This window comes from Saccopteryx bilineata, chromosome 2 (genome assembly GCF_036850765.1).
Source record: "Saccopteryx bilineata isolate mSacBil1 chromosome 2, mSacBil1_pri_phased_curated, whole genome shotgun sequence".
Classification (NCBI taxonomy): Eukaryota; Metazoa; Chordata; class Mammalia; order Chiroptera; family Emballonuridae; genus Saccopteryx; species Saccopteryx bilineata.
The window spans coordinates 335,349,984-335,371,050 of NC_089491.1; the positions used below are offsets into that span (position 1 = coordinate 335,349,984).

The window sequence follows — 21,067 nt, forward strand, 5'->3', positions numbered from 1 at the left end:
CCTACTAAAAACAAACATTGTTCCAAAGATAGCTGATTTTTTGGTAAAATTCAGCAGTGAAGTCATTGGGGCTACACTTTTCTTTATGGGAAGTTTTTCTTTATTAAAATAAATTTGTATCTTCAGATATTTTTTCCGCTCCTCTCTTCTTCTTCTGGTACCCCTATTATGCATATGTTGATGTGCTTAATGATATCTCATATTTTTCTGAGGTTCTGTTGAAATTTCTTCTTCTTTCTCTCTGTTATTGAGATCAAATAACCTATTTATCTATCTATCTATCTATCTATCTATCTATCTATCTATCTATCTATCTATCATCTATCTATCTCCATCCATCCTTCCAAATTCTTTCTATTTATCTACCTACCTGTCTATCTTCTACTTCTCTATGTATCTATTTATTAAGATATACATCACATACCACACAATTCATGCAATTTAAAGTATATAGCTCAATATATTGTAATATTCACAGGTGTACAAACACAACCACAATCAATTTTAGAATATTTTATCATCCCCAAAACGAAGCTTTGTACCTATCAGCAGTGATTCCCAATTTCCTCCCAACCTCCTCCATCAAATCTCAGCAATTAGTCTTGCTGCTTTACTTTCTGTCCCTATAGATTTTCTTTTCTGGATATTTTATATACAGTAAATGGAATCAATATTTTGTGATGGCCTTCTTTCATGAAGCATAACGTTTTCGAGTTTTATTTACGTTGTAATACTTCATTCCTTTTTATTTCCAAATAATATTCATTGTATATACGTATCATATTTTATTCAACCATTCATTAGCTGATCGACATTTATTTGGGTTGTTTCTAACTTTAGGCTACTATGCACATTATATATAGTTTTTGTGTTAACAAATTTTCATTTATTTTGGTTGTATATCTAGGAATGGAGTTGCTGGGTTATTATAATAACTTCATGTTTAATCTTTTGAAAAATTATTAGACAGATTTCCAAAGTGGTGTCCCATTCTACGTTCCCACCAGCAATGTATGAAGATTCCAATTTCTCCACATCCTTGCCCATCCTTGTAACTATGCTGCTCACAAAAATTAGGGGATATTTTAGAGCTTCATGTTCATTTTGAAATATCCCCTAATTTTTGTAGCAGTAATGTTTGCCTTTTTTCTTACGGGCTTGCTGGGGGACATGAAGAGTTTTCTCATTTTGGTTCTGATCTGCATTTTCCCATTTTGGTTTTAATCTTCATCTCCTTGATGGCTAATGATGTGGAGCATGTTCTCATATGCTTATTGGACTTTGTACATCTTCTTTTAAGGAATGTCTATTTAAATTCTTTGATCATTTTCCCTGGCTGGATAGCTTGTTGGTTGGTTAGAGCGTGGTCCCAATACACAAAGGTTGCAAGTTCAATCCCTGGTCAGGGCACATACAGGAATCAACCAGTGAATGCATAAATAAATGGAACAACAAATTGATGTTTCACTCTCTCTCTCTAAAAAAACAAACAAACAAAAAAAATCAATAAAACAAATTAAAAATAAATAAAAATAAATTATTTGCCCATTTAAAAACTGGATTGTCTTTTTATTATTGAGTTATAAGTGTTCTTTATATATTCTACATACAAACCTTATCAGATATAGGGTTGGCAAATATTTTCTCTCATTCTGCAGATGGTCCTTTTACTTTCTTAGTGGTATCCTTTGAAACATGAGTTTAAATTTAGATGAATTTTAATAATTTTACCATATATTTAATTCAGGGGTCATCCTGAGTTAATTTTTGCGTATGGCTTGAGGAAGGGGTCTATTTCCATTGTTTTGTATGTGGATATTCAGTTGACACAGCACTATTTGTTAAAAAGACTATTCTTTCCCCATTGTATCATCTTGGCACCCTTTCAAAAATCAACTCACCATAAATATGAGGATTTATTTCTGTAGTCTCTATTCTATTCTACTGATCTCCTTATGCCAGTATCGCACTATCTTAATTACTGTTTTCCAACTTTGTTCTTTTTTCAAAAATCAACTGATCATAAATTGAGAATTTATTTCTGGACTCTCAATTTCATTCTTCTGTATCTCCTATGTCAGTATCATATTATCTTATTACTATCTTCCTACTTGTTCTTTTTTCAACATTTTTGGGGCTATTTTGGGTTCTATTTTATATAAACTTTAGAATCGGCTTGTCGATTCCTGCAAAAAAAAAAAAATAATAAAACAACCCAGCTGGGATTTTGATAGGGATTGTATTGAATCTGTAAATTGAATTTGGTAGTATTGCCATCTTAACAATATTAAATCTTTTGATCCATAAATGTAAGATGTCTTTTCATTTCTTGAGGTATTTTAAAATTTCTTTCAGCAGTGTTTGTAGTTTTCAAGAGAAGAGTTTTGCATTCCTTTTATTAAATTTATTCCTAAGAATTTTATTCTTTATGATGCTATTATAAATGAAACTGTTTTCTTGATTTTAGGGGGAGATTGTTCATAGCTAGTGGATAGAAATACAATGGATTTTTATATATTGATTTTGTACTCTGCAACCTTTTTTTATTAGTTCTAATAATTTTTTAGTGGATTCCTTAGGATATTTTTATGTTCAAGATTATGTCATCTACAAATAAAGATACTTTTTCTTCTTCCTTTCCAATCTGGATGCTTTTTATTTCAATTCCTTGTCTAATTACCCCCATACAACATCTAGTACAATGTTGAATAGAAGTGGCAAGTGCAGACATCCTTCTCTTATTCTTTTTTTTTTTCTGAAGCTGGAAACGGGGAGAGACAGTTAGACTCCCGCATGCGCCTGACCGGGATCCACCCGGCACGCCCACCAGGGGCGAAGCTCTGCCCACCAGGGGGCGATGCTCTGCCCCTCCGGGGGGGGGGGGGGTCGCTCTGTTGAGACCAGAGTCACTCTAGCGCCTGGGGCAGAGGCCAAGGAGCTATCCCCAGCGCCCGGGCCATCTTTGCTCCAATGGAGCCTTGGCTGCAGGAGGGGAAGAGAGAGACAGAGAGGAGGGAGAGGGGGAGGGGTGGAGAAGCAGATGGGCGCTTCTCCTGTGTGCCCTGGCCGGGAATCGAACCCAGGACTTCTGCACGCCAGGCCGACGCTCTACCACTGAGCCAACCGGCCAGGGCCCCTTCTCTTATTCTTAATCTTAGGGGGAAGCATTCACTCTTTCATTGTTAAGTGTGGTGCTAGCTGTTGGGTTTTTATAGATGCCCTTTATCATGTTGAGTAAGTTCTGTTCTATTTTCAGTTTGTTGAGTGTTTTTTTTTTTTATCATGAATGGATATTAATTTTGCCCAATGAATCTTTTTCTGCATTTATTGAGATAATCATTTGGTTTTTTACCTTTATTCTTTTGCTATGGTTGATGTATTATATTAATTGATTTTTGGGTGTAAAATCAACCTTGTATTCCTGGGATAATTCCCACTTGATCATTACATATAGACTTTTTTTTTTCAATTTTTAAAATTGTGGTAAAATACACAGAACATAAAATTTACCACCTTAAACATTTGAAGTATACATTTCAGTGGTATTAAATACATCCATAATGTTGTGTAACCATCACCACTATCCATCTTCACAACTCTTTTTTCGTATTATAGTATTGAAACTCTAACTCATTAAACAATAAATTTTCATTTCTCCTTTCCTCCATCCCCTGAAAATCACCATTTTGTCTCTATGACCTTGTTTGTCCTAGAGACTTCATATTAGTAGAATCAGACAGTATTTGCCATTTTGTTACTGGTTTATTTCACTTAGCATAATATCCTCTGTCCAGCATATGTCATGATGCAGCACATGTCAGAATTTCCTTCCTTTTTAAGGCTGAATAAAATTCCATTGGCCCTGGCCGGTTGGCTCAGTGGTAGAGCGTCGGCATGCGGGGGACCCGGGTTCGATTCCCGGCCAGGGTACATAGGAGAAGCGCCCATTTGCTTCTCCACCCCCACCCCCTCCTTCCTCTCTGTCTCTCTCTTCCCCTCCCGCAGCCAAGGCTCCATTGGAGCAAAGATGGCCCGGGCGCTGGGGATGGCTCCTTGGCCTCTGCCCCAGGCGCTACAGTGGCTCTGGTCTGGCAGAGCGACGCCCCGGAGGAGCAGAGCATCGCCCCCTGGTGGGCAGAGCGTCACCCCTGGTGGGCGTGCCGGGTGGATCCCGGTCGGGCGCATGCGGGAGTCTGTCTGACTGTCTCCCCATTTCCAGCTTCAGAAAAATACAAAAAAAAAAAAAAAAATTCCATTGCATTTACATACTATTGATACATTTTGCTTATCCATTCATCTGTCAATGGACACTTGGGTTGTTTTCATATTTTAACTATTGTGAAAATGCTGTGAATATGAGTATACAAATATCTCTTCAACACCCTGCTTTCAATTATTTTAGGTATACATCCAAATGAGAATGTGCTGGATCATATGGTAATTTTATTTTTTATTTTTTTGAGAGGCTTCTTACTGTTTTCCTTCTGTACCAATTTACATACCCACCAACAGGGCACAAGGGTTCCAGTTTCTCTACATCGTTGCCACATCTGTTTTCTGTTTTGATTGTTTTCTCTTGGCAGCAGCCATCCTAATGGGTATGAAGTAGTCTCATTATAGTTTGATTTGCCGTTCCCTAATGGTTAGAGATGTCTAGCATCTTTTCTTGTCCTCCTTTGTCATTTCTATATCTTCTTTGGAGAAATGTCTATTTAAATCCTTTGCTCATTTTTAAAAAATAAAAATAAAAATAAATAAATAAATAACTCCTTTGCTCATTTTCAAACTGGGTTGTTTAGGTTTTTGTTGTTGTTGTTGAGTTTTCTTTTGGTTTTTTTTTTGGTTTTTTTTTTTAGCTTTAGGAGTTCTTTATAGATCTTGGATATTAATCTTTACTAGACATATGATCTGCAAATATTTTCTCATGTTCTGTGTGTTGCCTTTTTACTCTGTTAATAGTGCCTTTTAATATACAAAAATTTTTAATTATCGTGAAGTTTAATCTATTTATTTTTTCTTTTTTTCCTTATGTCTTTGGTGTCATATCCAAAAAATCATTGCCAAAGTCAGTGTTGTAAAGTTTTTGCTCTATGTTTTCTTCTAAGAATGTATAGCCATTTTTATGTTGCTACATTCAGTTTCCTACTATCATTTTGAGAATTTTTTTTTTTGCATCTACATTCATAAAGCAATATTCTTCTGTACTTTTATTGAGATGTCAGGCTTTGGTATCAGGGTTATACTGACCTCAAAGAATGAGTGGGGGAGTATTCCTTCCTCTTCTACTTTTTAGAAGACTTTGTGAAGAATTTGTATTAATTCTGTATATTTTAGTAAAATTCAATAGTGAAGTCATTTGGGCCTGGGCTTGGAACCAACTTCATTTTAAGTAACCAAAGTGATAGTGCCTGGGGAGGGTGAGACAGTGTTCTGGCTCAGAATTAGACTATGATCAGAGGGCTGGAGCCAAAAATTCCAAGTGTCCCACTCCCTTTTCTTTCACAAATTAAAACATTTATTGAGGGAAGAGATAAGCCTTTGTTACTTTATTTCCTCATCCGACAAGTTCAAGGTGTTTAGAAAAAGAAAATGGTGATAATAGACCAAGACTCAGTCTGGAGTTCAGCAATTCAATACTGTGATAACTCTTTTATTATTATTATTATTATTATTAAATTTAATGCAGTGACATTGATAAATCTGGGTACATATGTTGAGAGAAAACATCTCCAGATTATTTTGACATTTGATTGTGCTGTATACCCCTCCCCCAAAGTCAAATTGTCTTCTGTCACCTTCTATCTGGTTTTCTTTGTGCCCCTCCCCTCCCCCACCCTCTCTCTCCTTCCTCACCCCTCCCCCCTCCCCCCACCCCCTACCCTCCCCCCATCCCCATTGCCATCACATTCTTGTTCATGTCTCTGAGTCTCATTTTTAGGTCCCATTTATGTATGGATTCATATAGTTCTTAGTTTTTTTCTGATTTACTTATTTCACTCCGTATAATGTTATCAAGGTCCATCCATGTTATTGTAAAGGATCCGATGTCATCATTTCTTATGGCTGAGTAGTACTCCATAGTATATATGTACCAAAGCTTTTAAATCCACTCGTCCTCTGACGGACACTTGGGCTGTTTCCAGATCTTCACTATTGTGAACAATGCTGCCACAAACATGGGGGTGCATTTCTCCTTTTGGAGCTGTTCTATGGTGTTCTTGGGGTATATTCCTAAAAATGGGATAGCTGGGTCAAAAGGCAGTTCGATTTTCAGTTTTCTGAGGAATACGGTGATAACTCTTAATGTCCAGACAGATACTTTCCAGATGCATGATGTCAGGCACAAGAGACAATAGGAGGGAAAAAGACCAGGGAAGACTTAGTAAAACATTCCCTGTTTGGGGAATGTCGGTCAAATAAGTTTGTGAAATATTATTTTTATGTTTGCTTGCTTATAGTTTGCATTGGGGGCTGGGCAGCCCAAGGTATATGTGGATCTGTGAAATTGCAAATTACCTTCCTGCTTGGGAAGGGCCATCGTTTTTGCTAATGTTTGCTGGAGGAGAGGTTTTCCCCACCAGAAAGTTTTGGAAAAGAGAAGAGAAAGAGAGAAGCCATGTTTCCAAGAGTGAGGGCAGAGAGAATGCAGGATCCTGAGGAAGAAGTCATGTTGGCAGAGAAAGAGAAGGTGTGCAGATGGGGAACCAGAAGTGAGGAGCTTTTGTGAACTCCGCTGAGACTGGTGGGGCCATTGATTCTAGGAGGAACCAGAGAAGATTCTTCTGGTTGTAGATAATGTGTCAGTGGCTTTGGGAGCCCTGAGTTAAAGAGAAGTGTTTTTCTTGTGTGTGTTGCTCATCGGCTGGTATGAGACTTTAATAAAGGATTGGCCCACCATTCTTTGGCTTTACTGTTTCTTTACCATCTTCCCGAATTCAATAAGAACCTGCATGTGAATGGTCATAACAACGGCCACTACTGGCCCAACAGGGAACTAATAGTGAGGCAAATGCTTTCACAAAATATACTAGTCCTAGGAACTAGAGCCCAGAGGACATTGACTGGCTTACTCAGGGTCACCCAGACAACCAGAAACAGAACACATAGCACCTTTTTCACCAAATACCTGGTGTAGTGGTTTATTTTGATCAGTATCTGCTTATATTCTGTGCTTGAAATGTACAAGGGAGATGGTTCTCAGAGCCTCTCTGTAAAGTTTTCATTTGATCAGGGGTAATCTATCAGTATCTTTATTTGCAATCCACTTCCAATTTAGTCTTCTTACTGCATTTATTTTCAATCAGAAACCAAATTCTGAACTGTTGGGCAGATAAAATATATTATGCTCACTTTGTTAAAGATGGCGCTACCCACGTGGAGGCCGTTGCCCAGGTGATATTAATGTGTGTCTCTGTGGGCAGGCAGAATCCTTGTAGCCTGGGGCTTGGTTTTGGGATTAAGCCTTTCCCACCCTTTTTAATGTGGGGTGGTACAATCCTATCATGCCTCAGAAAGTGACTTTGTATTAGAGACTTCCCTATTTTGTATATTGGATTAAAGGTCTGGATTTCTACACTATAAAATGGGGGCAGAACGGGATCTTGCTCTCTTGGTTTCTGAGATTAGCATTAGAGAGGAGAGCAGAGAAAGGCCATGTGGAAGAGGCCAGGAGAAGCAGCCAAGATGGCGAAGTGTTGAGTGAGAAGCCAGTTAGCGCAGAGTTTGTGCAGGCAGAAGGAAGGACATGGGGAACAGAGGTGAATAAGTCTGGTGAGCTAGAAACCTCTGATTCTAGGAAACTCGGATAAGTCAGTAGCTTTGTGAGCACTGAATATGAGTGGGTTTTGGAGCTCAGTGTGTGTTTTTACTTGCCCGCCGGGTGCAAGCTAGGATTAAAAATGATGGCTCATCAGTTTTTGGCTCCATTGTTTCTTTACCGACTGTCCGAATGCAATGCGAACCTGCATGGGCCGGGCTGCTGTGATGGTGGCCCTGGATACTGGCTTTACGTGAACCAAAGTCCATAAAAATGTTGTTAGCAGTCAAGAAAAGGTTTACTGCTATTCAGATTATATTAAGGGACAATTTCTAGAATGGCAAATGGGGAGCTCCAAAGACCCACTCTTCAACAATATAACCATACTGATGAAAATTACTTTTAAAACAACCATTTAAAGTTGTTATTCCACAAAGGGATATGGAAGCCAAGAAGAGTATCAGAGGGTTACTTCCCACCACCCGCTGACCTGCTTGTGAAGCAGGGTTATCACTCCTAGAGCAGTGGCTGCTGTCCCTTCCCCCACTCTGAGAGCATAATCACAGAGATTTTGCCCAGGGGATGAGGCAGGTGATAAGAACAGAGAGTTCTGAAGCTCTGCACAAGAGAATAGACTTTTTTTGGAACAAAGTGTGGGGGCAGTCAGGCTGAAGGGAGGTCTGGAAAACAATGGATATTTTGGTGATAAGCAATTAAGAGGAAGCTGGTTGTAACTGCTAGACTGTGGGCTATCCAGTGTACCAGAGAGAACCAGGAAAAAAGACAGCTAAGAAGAGACCTCCTGCGGTCAGAATAAATCTCTAAGATTGGCCTCAAAAACTGCCTCAGGCTCAGATTGTAGAGCAATTTATGCCCCTGACCATTGCTGGAAACAACAGAGTGATTAGCTAGCAGCTAATGAAGCCTAACAGCTCATGATCACAGCAACAGACACTGTCAACTTAACAGAGAGATCAAGGTTAGGGACAATCCAAAAGAGCTGTGCTAATATCACTGTCATCCCAGGAAGACCATGCACATGACCAACAACATGAGTAACATCAGAGGTTTCACACTACAGGGAAAGAGACTTTACTAAAATAATCTAGCTGAGTCATTAACAAATAAAAAAAAGAAAAGCAAACTATAACAGTAAGTTCATAAGCTCAAAAATAAACCAAAGGTTGAGGGAATCGATATCCAGAGTTGTTACACTATATTATCTAAAATGCCCAGTTTCTGAGACAGGCTTTCAGATGGCCCTGACCAGTGAAAAGGAGTTGCATGTGTCACTTCAACCGATTGTAGTGGCAGAAGCAGAAGGGTGGACAGGTGAATAACTGCCTGGGCTTGTGAGACGGCTGCTGACATTTCTGAATCTGGGGGGCATGATTGCAAAGGAGACCCCGAAAGCAATACCAAGTTAGATGCAGATTATTCACCTAGAGGCTCTTACTGTATAGAGCCTGCTCGTTACAGACAGAGTACTGTGAATGTATGCCTGATGTTGCTAAATGGAGACAGTGGTTAGAGAAGAATGTTCCAAAGGAGTTTGCAAAACTGACAGTAGAAAATTCACCCAAACAAGAAGGTGAAATTAGTGAGGATCAAAGAACAGCAGGAGAAGAGGAAGAGAAGAAAAAACAGAAAAGAGGTGGAAGGGGTCAACTAAAACAAAAAAAAGAGAAGGCTGTCCCACTGAAGGTTATGAGAGCCAAAATTCCCAGAGCAAAGAAGAAATATGTAACAACATTGTGCAGCTTTGCAATTTTTAAATTGATCTTGAAGAATCACAAGATTTTTTTGCTCAAAAATTCTCTGTTTGGGCCCTGGCTGATTGGCTCAGTGGTAGAGCGTCCCTGGCGTGTGGAAGTCCTGGGTTCGATTTCTGGCCGGGGCACACAGGAGAAGCACCCATCTGCTTCTTCACCTTCCCCCTCTCCTTTCTATTTCTCTCTTCCCCTCCCACAGCCAAGACTCCATTGGAGTAAAGTTGGCCTGGGTGCTGAGGATGGCTCCATGGCCTCTGCCTCAGGAGCTAGAATGGCTCAGGTTGCAACCAAGCAATGCCCCAGATGGGCAGAGCGTCGCCCCCTGGTGAGCATGCTGGGTGGATCCCGGTCGGGTGCATGTGGGAGTTTGTCTGACTGCCTCCCTGCTTCTAACTTCGGAAAAATACAACAACAAAAATTCTGTTTGGTGCTTCAGTAATAGGTGAGGGATAAGATGATCATCCAGGGAGAATGTACAGATGACACTGATGATGTCAATCAGCAAAAATGGCCCAAGGTGGTTGATGATAGCATCAGAGATCTTGGAGAAGTGGAGAAGTGATTTTGAAAATTTGCCTACATTTAATGGTCTGAACTGAGAATGGATATGGCTAAAGTCTTTCCAAAGGCTAAAGAATGGATATGGAGAGGCCTTTGGAAAAACTATATATTTATCATACAGTAAAGCTACAAACTACTCTCATCCTTGGCATTTTCACTATTCTATACAAGACTGCTTTATTATTATGATTATTATTATTGCCAAAGTCTAATAAACAGGGTAGACTGTCATGCTCTTGCATGAAATAGAATTTAGTCAAATAAAAATCTTTGGTCATTTGGTACCAATCTTTTTCTTTCTCTCTTTTAAACTTCTTAATTTTGGAAAAATACTGTAGACATTTTTGTGGAAAGTTTATCTGTTGATTATTTTTTAAATGGTCATGATTTAATCAGATCATGATTTAAAGCTGAGTAATGTTTTAAAGAATTTTAATTTGGCTTCCTCACCAGTAATAATTATCTCTTTGCTTCTTTAACGTGATAGTTTTGAGATGCTTGAGCATCTATGTAATAGGTTTGTGGTTGGCTTCATCATTACCAACCAAAGTCCACTTTGTGGGCACATTACCATACTGTTGGTATGAGGTGTTCAAGCTATTCTAGATATTATTTGGCAAAGTATATTAAAAGCCTTAAAACCACCTGCACCGTTTGACCCAGGAAGCCACTTCTTTAACATTACCTAAAGATATGACTTGTGTTCATCACAATATTACTTATAATATTAAAAATTTGCAAATGAAAGAAATGAACAATTGGAAGATGGTCAAAGAAATGATGGGGCCCTGGCTGGATGGCTCAGAGAATAAAGCATTGACCTCGTGTGCTAGACATTGGAGATTCGACCTGCTCAGGGCATGTATGAGAGGCAATCAATGAGTACACTACTAAATGGAACAACTAAGTGAAATGAGTTGATGCTTTTCTCTCCCTTCCTTCCTTCCTTTCTCTCTCTCTCTCTCTTTCTCTCTCTCTTTCTCTCAAATCAATGGGAAAATTTTTTTTTAAATGGTGGTGCATCATATGGTAGAATATTACACATATATTTTTAAATATTTTTCAAGAATATTTGGAAACATGTTCAATAGCATTAAGTAGAAGGCAGACCCAAACCCATTTTATACATTATCATTGTTTTGAGTGAAAGACCATTCCCAGAGGCTGAGAGTTTTTGTTTTGGCTATGTATTATAAGTGTAAAATTCTGCTAAACAGTTGTAGATATTACAAAGCCATGTTCAGTATATTGTCTGAAAAGTAGTAATTGACAGATATTTTTCTCACAAGAGAAGTTGACAATATAATGAATGCACTAAATGAATTTAAACTTTAACTCAGGTGCTACAAATTAAAAAGAAGGCTCGTTTTATTTTAATTGTTATAGACACTTTAAAAATATTTAGAACCTATTGTTTCTTGCCATGCAAATTATAATTGTGAATGAATGTTTTTAAAAATGATTTTAAAATCTTAGAATGTGTAATAAAGATGTAAATTTAAAAATAAAATTCTGTATTAACTGTGAAAGAAAATAAAATGCCCAGTTTTTAACAAAAAAATTGTTACATATGCAAAGAAACAGGAAAGTATTTTGTGATTCATACATAGGTAGGAAAAAGAAGTAAATAGAAATTCCCTGTGAGAGGGCTCAGATATCAAACTTCAAAGCTGCTATTACCAGTATGTTCAGTGAACTCAAGAAAACCATGCCTAAAGAAGCAAAGAAAGGTATGATGACAATGTCTAATAAGGAAATCACTAAAGAGATAGAAATTATTATTATTATTTTTTTTTAAAGTCTAATGGATATTGTGAACTTGTAAAGTACATAACAGATAACAAAAATTTACTAGAGGGGCTCAACAGTATATTTGACTTGGCTGAAGAAAGAATCAGCAAATCTGAAGACAGATAGTCAGTCAGATGGATAAATAAATAGGTAGGTAGGTAGGTAGGTAGGTAGACAAATAGACAGACAGATAAATAATGTGCTATGAGGTTAAGGGATCTAAAAATGTCAAGCCTAGTCTTAGCCCAGGTACCACCTTTACCCCTGACAGTACAGCATCAATAGAATGTAATATTTTGTTGTACCTGAAACGCTAAAGCAGACCTCTCTGGTAAATGGGTCTAGATCTCACAGCCAAGATAGAAAATTTAGGGGGCGTATTTCCTTGCCCTGAGCCACCTGAATCTTGCCATTTTATCAATCTCCGTTGGGTGTGATAAGAAAGGAATCAAGAGTATTTGCACCACTATGGTCTGTTCATATATTATTTACAATAGCCAAGATATAGAAGCAACCCAAACCCATCCATAGATGAGTGGCTAAGGAAGATGTGGTACATATATGAATGGAATATTATTTAGCCATAAAAAGAATGAAACCTTGCCATTTGCAACAACATGGATGGACACACAGGGTATTATGTTAAGTAAAATAAGTCAGACAAAGAAAGGCAAATACTATATGATTTCTTTTATGTGTGGGATCTAAAAAAACAAATCAAATGAACAAACAAAACACACTCATAGATACAGAGAACAAATTGATGCTTATCAGACAGGTGAGGGATTGAGGGGGATGGAAAAAGGTGAAAGTATTAAGGTACATAAATTGCCAGTTATAAAAACAGTCATGGGGATGCAAAGTATAGCATAGGGTCAATACTATGGTAATAAATATATATGGTGTCAGGTGGGTACTAGACTCATTGGGGTGATTGCTTTGTAAGTTATATAAATGTTTAATCAGTATGTTGTACACCTAAAACTAATATAAGATTGTATTATAACTGAAATTGAAAGGTAAAAAGACATTTAAAAAATTTTATGGAAGTCTTAACCACAGTAATCAGACAAGAAGAAATAAAAGGCATCCAAATTGGAAAAGAAGAAGTAAAACTATCACTATTTGCTGATGGCATGATTCTGTACATAGAAAATCCTAAAGTCTCAGTCAAAAAATTACTAGACCTGATAAATGAATTTGGCAAGGTGGCAGGATATAAAATTAATATTCAGAAATCAGTGGCATTTTTATACACCAACAGTAAACTATGAGAAAGAGAAATTAAGGAAACAATCCCCTTCACTATTGCAACAACAACAAAAAATAAAGTACATAGGAGTAAATTTAACCAAGGAGGTAAAAGACTTGTACTCAGAAAATTGTAAGACATTGAAAAAAGAAATCAAGAAAGATACAAACAACTGGAAGCATATACTGTTGTTTGGATATGTTTTCATCCAAACATCCTATCCATACATCCACTGTTGTATGGATAGGAAGAATAAACATCATTAAAATGTCTATATTACCCAAAGCAATCTATAGAGTCAATGCAATCCCTATTAAAATACCAATGGCATACTTCACAGATATAGAACAAATATTCCAAAAATTTATATGGAACTAAAAAAGAACAAAATAGCTTCAGCAATCTTGAAAATGAAGAATAAAGAGGGAGGTATCACACTTCCTGATATCAAGTTATATTACAAGGTCATTGTACTCAAAACAGCTTGGTACTGGCATAAGAACAGGCATACAGATCAATGGAACAGAACAGAGAACCCAGAAATAAACCCACGCCTTTATGGACAATTGATATTTGACAAAGCAGGTAAGAGTATATAGTGGAGTAAAGACAGTCTCTTTAATAAATGGTATTAGGAAAATTGGATAGCTACCTGCAAAAAACTGAAACTAGACCACCAACTTACCCCATTCACAAAAATAAACTCAAAATGGATAAAAGACTTAGATGTAGGGGTCCTGGCCGGTTGGCTCAGCAGTAGAGCGTCGGCCTGGTGTGCGGGGGACCCGGGTTCGATCCCCGGCCAGGGCACATAGGAGAAGCGCCCATTTGCTTCTCCACCCCCACCCCCTCCTTCCCCTCCCGCAGCCAAGGCTCCATTGGAGCAAAGATGGCCCGGGCGCTGGGGATGGCTCCTTGGCCTCTGCCCCAGGCGCTAGAGTGGCTCTGGTCGCGGCAAAGTGACGCCCTGGAGGGGCAGAGCATCACCCCCTGGTGGGCAGAGCATCACCCCCTGGTGGGCAGAGCGTTGCCCCTGGTGGGTGTGCCGGGTGGATCCCGGTCGGGCGCATGCGGGAGTCTGTCTGACTGTCTCTCCCCGTTTCCAGCTTGAGAAAAATACAAAAAAAAAAAAAAAACTTGGCCTGACCTGTGGTGGTGCAGTGGATAAAGCATCGACCTGGAAATGCTGAGGTCGCCGGTTCGAAACCCTGGGCTTGCCTGGTCAAGGTACATATGGGAGTTGATGCTTCCAGCTCCTCCCCCCTTCTCTCTCTCTGTCCTCTGTCTCTCTCCTCTCTAAAAATGAATAAATAAAATAAAATAAAAAATAAAAATAATAAATAAAAAAACAAACAAACAAACAAAAAAACTTAGATGTAAGTCGTGAAACCATAAACATCTTAGAAGAAAACAGGCAGTAAATGCTCTGATATCTCTCGCAGCAATATTCTTGCAGATATATCTCCACGGGCAAGTGAAATAAAGGACAAAATAAACAAATGGGATTATAACAAACTAAAAAGCTTTTGCACAGCAATAGACACCATGAACAAAATTAAAGACAACCCACACAATGGGAGAACATATTCGCCAATATGTCTGATAAGGGATAATAACCAAAATTTATAAAGAACTTCTAAAACTCAACACCAGGAAGGCAAACAACCCAATTAAAAAACGAGCAAAAAAACTGAATACACACTTCTCTAAAGAGGACATACAGATGGCCAATAGGCATATAAAAAAATGTTCAACATCATTAATCATCAGAAAAATGCAAATTAAAACCACAATGAGATACCACCTCACACCTGTCAGAAAGGCGCTCATTAACAAAACAATACATAATAAGTGCTGGAGAGGGTGCAGAGGAAAGAAAACCCTCCTGCACTGCTGGCGGGAATGCAGACTGGTGCAGCCACTATGGGAAAGAGTATGGAGTTTCCTCAAAAAATTAAAAATGGAACTGCCTTTTCACCCAACTATCCCACTTTTAGGAATATATCCTAAGAACACCACATCACTGATTCAAAAGAAGAAATGCACCCCCATGTTTATTGCAGCATTGTTTACAATAGCCAAGATCTGGAAACAGCCCAAGTGTTTGTCAGTGGACGAGTGGATTAAAAGGCTGTGGTACATATACACAATGGAGTACTACACGGCCATGAAAAAGAAGGTAATCTTACCTTTTGCAATGGCATGGATGGATCAGGAGATTATTATGCTAAGCGAAATAAGCCAGGCAGAGAAAGACAAATATCCTATGATCTCACTTACATGTGGAATCTAATAAACAAAGTGAACTGAGGAACAAAATAGAGGCAGAGTTGGGGTCACAGGAACCAGAGGAACAGCAGTCAGAGGGAAGGGGGATGTAGGGATGGGATCAGAGAAGGTAAAGGGATTAGTGAAATTATATATACATAACACATAGATACAGATAACAGGACAGCAAATCCCAGCGGGAAGGGGGGAGCAGAGGCAGTGGGGGACAAGGGTGTGGGGGTGAGGGAGTTATATTGAATGGAACACTTGAATTAATATTAACACAGTAAATTAAAATTAATTTGAAAAAGAAAAGAAAATGCATATACCTTTTGAGTATCCAAATTCTTATACAAATATATACTGCAGAAAAAATTTTAAGTCTATATAAAGATGTATCTAAAACGATGTTCACTGAAGTATTGTTTTAAATAGTAATAAAACTGAAAACAACCTATATGTCTCAGCGACAGGGAAGTCAAATAAATCAGAGTATGACCGATAGTATGCTGCTACCAAAAAAACGAAGCATAGACGTACATGTACTGAAGTGAAAATGTGTCCAAAACATATTGTTAAAGGCAAAAATCAATACAGAATACTTAGAATTTGATTCTACAATGAAAAGAATTTTTTTAATTTTTTTATTTTAGAGAGAGAGGAAGAGAGAGAGAGAAATATTGATTTTTCTGCCCCATTTATTTGTGCATTCATTGGTTGCTCCTTATGTGTCTTGACTGTGGATCAAACCTGCAACCCCAGCATGTTGGGATGACATTCTAACCAACTGAGCTACTCGGCCAGGGCAAAAAGACGTTGTTTTTTTTTTCATTTTTCCGAAGCTGGAAACAGGGAGGCAGTCAGACAGACTCCCGCATGCGCCCGACCGGGATCCACCCGGCACGCCCACCAGGGGGCGATGCTTTGCCCCTCTGGGGCGTCGCTCTGTTGCAACCAGAGCCATTCTAGCGCCTGAGGCAGAGGCCACAGAGCCATCCCCAGCTCCCGGGCCATGTTTGCTCCAATGGAGCCTCGCTGCGGGAGGGGAAGAGAGAGACAGAGAGGAAGGAGAGGGGGAGGGGTGGAGAAGCAAATGGGCGCCTCTCCTGTGTGCCCTGGCCGGGAATCGAACCCGGGACTCCTGCACACCAGGCCGACGCTCTACCGCTGAGCCAACCGGCCAGGGCCAAAAAGACATTTTTTAAAAGAGCATTAGGGAAAACAAAGGAGAAGCAAATGGCTGAACTTCACTGAATGGGAAAGAAATGACCTAACACCAATGCCACCTAGAAGGAAGAAACAAGAAAGGGGAGAGAAGGGAAGAGGACAGGAGGGGAGTGGAGGGAAGGGGATGAGAGGGGAGAAGAAGAATGGGGAGAGAAAGAAAGAAGAGGGGAGGGGAGGGGTGGGCAGGATACCCTACTCACTGTAAATGTGGCCCTGTGCCTGCAATCAGAGAGTACCGTCTCCTCTTGCAGAATAGGAAGACGAGGACAGAGAAGGTCCATGTCCCTCTCCTAGATGCTCTTTAATTGGAGGAAGATCCCTGACAGAGATGTAGAGATGCAAGTAGTGGAGAAGGCAGGGCCAAACCAAACCTGAGCAGAATACTTCGGTGAGTAGGAACATTTAACAGATCCTTGCAAATCACAGACCCTTTGGGGAAGCTGCTCATTTTGAGATTTGCGAGGAAGATTTCAACCCAGGAGGAAATTGTAGAATTATTAAAGTGATTTGTTTTTTACAGCAACGTTGCAATTGTTGGTATAAATGAAGTGCTTTGCAGCTGTTAAGATATTGTGGGCAGGGGAAGCCATCTTTTACATTCCCAGAGCTTTACTTTATTAAGTGCCTTGAGTGGTTCTTTTTCCAAAGTCTTCTCCCCTTCTCTTCTGAGTGCACACTAAGGTTCTATTTGTGGAGAAGAATAAGGATGGAGATAAACTTCATAATGATCTAGTAGAGACACAACCTAGTGACCTGTGTTCTAGTGCATTGCTTTGTACAAGAGAAATGATCTACAGTGTGCCTTTGGTGAAAACAGTCTTTCTCTCCGCAATAGTCTGACCTTTCAGTGCTAGTAAGCAGACCAGACCCTGAGGAAGGATGTGGGGATCGCTTTGGAGCCAGTTAGGCTTGATAGCAATGATTCTTTGTGCAGACTTCCTGCACGCTGGTTTGGGAGTAGCACTTTCCCTTCACCTTTTTGAACTTCATTTTGGCTGCTTTTTTTTTAGGTGCAAGACCTCTGTTAGACTCACAGGACTGTGACCACCAACAGTCATCCCGTGCCACCCACCTGCTTACCCCCAGACAGTGTGGCCTTTCAGAGAGCATCACCTCAGGGGAACTCACATTTCCATTCCAGGACTCCCATCACAGTTTGTGGTGTTGGTCAGAGAAGTGATTTGTCCATGATTCCCCTCTCCTTTGCAAAACTCTAGTATGTACAGAAAAAGAGTCAGAATAGTATAGTGAGTATCCAGTATCTATCACCTAGGTCAAACAATTGCAAAAATTTGCCATATATTCTTTATTTTTCCTTTTTCTTCTACTTTTATTGCTATAATAATTTAAGGCAAGATATATATATATATTTCACCCCTAAATTCAACATTCATCTGTAAATAATGAACACATCTTGGTTAGGTAAACACGATTCCATCATCACATTTAACAAGAGTCATATAATTTTTTTTTTAAGTGAAGGGAGGGGAGAGAGACAGACTTGCACATGCACTCTGACCAGGATCCACCTGGCAACCCCCATCTGGGGCCGATGCTCAAATCAGCCCAGCTATCCTCAGTGCCAGGGGACTATGCTTGAAACAGTCAGACAGATTCCCGCATGCGCCTGACCGGGATCCACCCAGCACGCCCACCAGGGGGCGACGCTCTGCCCACCAGGGGGCGATGCTCTGCCCCTCTGGGGCGTTGCTCTGCTGTGACCAGAGCCACTCTAGCGCCTAGGGCAGAGGCCAAGGAGCCATCCCCAGCACCCGGGCCATCTTTGCTCCAATGGAGCCTTGGCTGCGGGAGGGGAAGAGAGAGACAGAGAGGAAGGAGAGGGGGAGGGGTGGAGAAGCAGATGGGTGCTTCTCCTGTGTACCCTGGCTGGGAATCGAACCCGGGACTTCTGCATGCCAGGCCGACGCTCTAACACTGAGCCAACCGGCCAGGGCCTCAAACATCTTTTAATGACGGTTAATTCAATAAGCTCCACATATTTCATCTAGTTATGTTTCTTAAGGGTCCTGATTAGAACTTCCTCTTTTTGCCACACCCACATGCATTTTATTTTCATGATATTGACCTGTTGACAATTCTGGGCCAATTAATTGTTCTGTAGAATGCCCCACCTTCTGGATTTCTCTGGTTGTTTTATCATAGTGTTGTTAAACTCGTTCTTCTGCTCTCTGTATTCCTTGTAAACTCAAAGTTAGATTTAAAGGCTAAATAAGAATCAGGTTAAACATTTGGTTAAGAATTCTTTACAAGTAATACTGTGTGCTTCCTACTGCATTGTATTAAGTTGGACATAATGTCTGGTTGTCCCATTATTGATGGGACTAACATTGGTCACTGGGTTATGATGATGATAGCCTCTTAAAAAATGGGTTTTTAAACATGGATTCTTGAGTATTTGCATAGTTTTAAAATGATTATCCCTACTTTAAATGTGCAGATACAGGGCCTTTGAGATGTTGCCTGGCACTGAGGAGACAGCCTTTATCCTGTGGAGAGATAAGAAGATTAAGACTGAGGCTTTATGCTCTTTATAAAGTAGACGCAGGAGTTCAAGTTTATTGCCGAGGGTAGTCAGTCAAGGCAGAAATTTTCAGAATATGAAGTCTAGTAGAGACTATTTTTCCTTCGGGCCCAGAAGGTACTCTGAAATTGGTCTTTAGCCAGAATTTAACCATAGATAAAGAGATCTTTTTGCTGACACTTATTAAAGACAGTCAGAACACTTTAAAAATTCAAATACAAGAGAATCTTTTATGGCATTTTAGAATAACTTCCTGTCCACCTCCCACTTTCTCTCTCCCCACCCCCCAAATAACCACTTTAGACTCTAGAATAAAAAATTAAGGAACAGAATTTTCTTAGGATGCAGAATAGATAGATCTTTAGATGTTTTTTTGAGAACTGTTTAAATCTTAGAGTACGCATCTATCTGTTCACTTCCTTTGATGTTTACCTCTTGTCTGTTAGCTACTATAAACTAAATAACTGATCCATTGAAAATATAAGGAACTGGGTTAAAGGATTTCTTTACTTAAACTAAGAATCTCGGTTTCTAAGGAAAATTAGTTATTTTTCATCTCCATGTAAACACTTTTATTTTACAGCAATTAAATATCCAAGTCAGTTAAACTCTGCTCAAAGTTACCCTGTATTTCTGGATACCCAGAGGAGTTTTTGGTTATTATTGCTTTTTGTGTGCATGTGTATTTTTGTTATTTATTTTTCAGCAAATACAAAGATAGGGGACTTGTGAATTTTCTGCATAGCAGAACAGAACTGAACCGTAGAATACTGGAATAACAATTTTGATTTTACAATCAAGATTAGTAATATCCTTTTTCTTTTTTATTCTTCATATTTTTAAAAGATTCTTTTTATTTTGTGGTTTGTTTGTTTTTTCTGTATTTTTCTGAAGCCGGAAACGGGGAGAGACAGTCAGACAGACTCCCGCATGCGCCCGACCGGGATCCACCCGGCACGCCCACCAGGGGGGACGCTCTGCCCACCAGGGGGCGATGCTCTGCCCCTGTGGGGCATCGCTCTGCCACGACCAGAGCCACTCTAGCGCCTGGGGCAGAGGCCAAGGAGCCATCCCCAGCGCCCGGGCCATCTTTGCTCCAATGGAGCCTTGGAGGGGAAGAGAGACAGAGAGGAAGGAGGGGGGGTGGAGAAGCAAATGGGCGCCTCTCCTATGTGCCCTGGCCGGGAATCGAACCCGGGTCCCCCGCACGCCAGGCCGACGCTCTACTGCTGAGCCAACCGGCCAGGGCAAGATTCTTTTTAAAATTTATTTATTTATTTTACTTTTTTATTGAATTTATTGGGGTGACATTGGTTAATAAATTTATGTAGGCTTCGGGTGTACAGTTCTATATTGCATCATCTGCATATTGTATTGTGTGTCCATCACCCCAAGTCAGATCTTCTTCCTTCACCATTTATTCCTCCTATCCCCTCTTCTACTTCCCCCCATCCCATTTTCCTCTGGTAATCACCATATGGTCTGTGTCTATGAGATTTGCTTTTTTCTTTTTTTTCTCTTGGCCTTGCTCTGACAACTGTCAGTCTGTTCTCTATCTATGAGTCTGTTTCTATTTTGTTTGTTAGTTTATTTTGTTCATTAGATTCCATATATGAATGAAATCATGTGGTATTTGTCTTTCTGCACTTAGCACAACACTCTCCACATCCATCCATGCTGTCACAAAGGGTAAGGTTTCTTGCTTTCTTTTTTTTTTAAGGTTTAAGTGAGATATATATATATTTTTTATTTTTTAGATTTTATTTATTCATTTTTAGAGAGAGAGAATAGAGAGAAAGAGAGAGAGAGAGAAGAGGGGGAGGAGCAGGAAGCATCAACTCCCATATGTGCCTTGACCAGGCAAGCCCAGGGTTTTGAACCAGCCATCTCAGCATGGC

General features: G+C 39.7%; 1 protein-coding gene, 1 long non-coding RNA gene and 1 pseudogene across 5 annotated transcripts in view; 2 read left to right on the forward strand and 1 right to left on the reverse strand.

Annotated features, from left to right (window-relative positions):
• Window positions 1-21,067, forward strand: part of MKLN1 (muskelin 1) — a 328,173-nt gene that overhangs the window by 111,757 nt on the left and 195,349 nt on the right. The window lies entirely within an intron of this gene.
• LOC136326420 (uncharacterized) overlaps window positions 1-21,067 on the reverse strand; it is a 115,764-nt gene that overhangs the window by 53,841 nt on the left and 40,856 nt on the right. Inside the window, exons 2-3 of one of the 2 annotated variants that reach the window (XR_010729446.1) lie at window positions 17,756-17,840; window positions 5,915-6,231 (exon numbers count right to left, since the gene is read on the reverse strand). This is a non-coding gene — a long non-coding RNA (uncharacterized lncRNA). Of the gene's footprint in view, window positions 1-5,914; window positions 6,232-17,755; window positions 17,841-21,067 lie in introns of those variants that run through there. The other variant, XR_010729445.1, reaches the window with a different exon arrangement.
• Window positions 9,102-10,090, forward strand: LOC136323427 (density-regulated protein pseudogene; annotated as a pseudogene).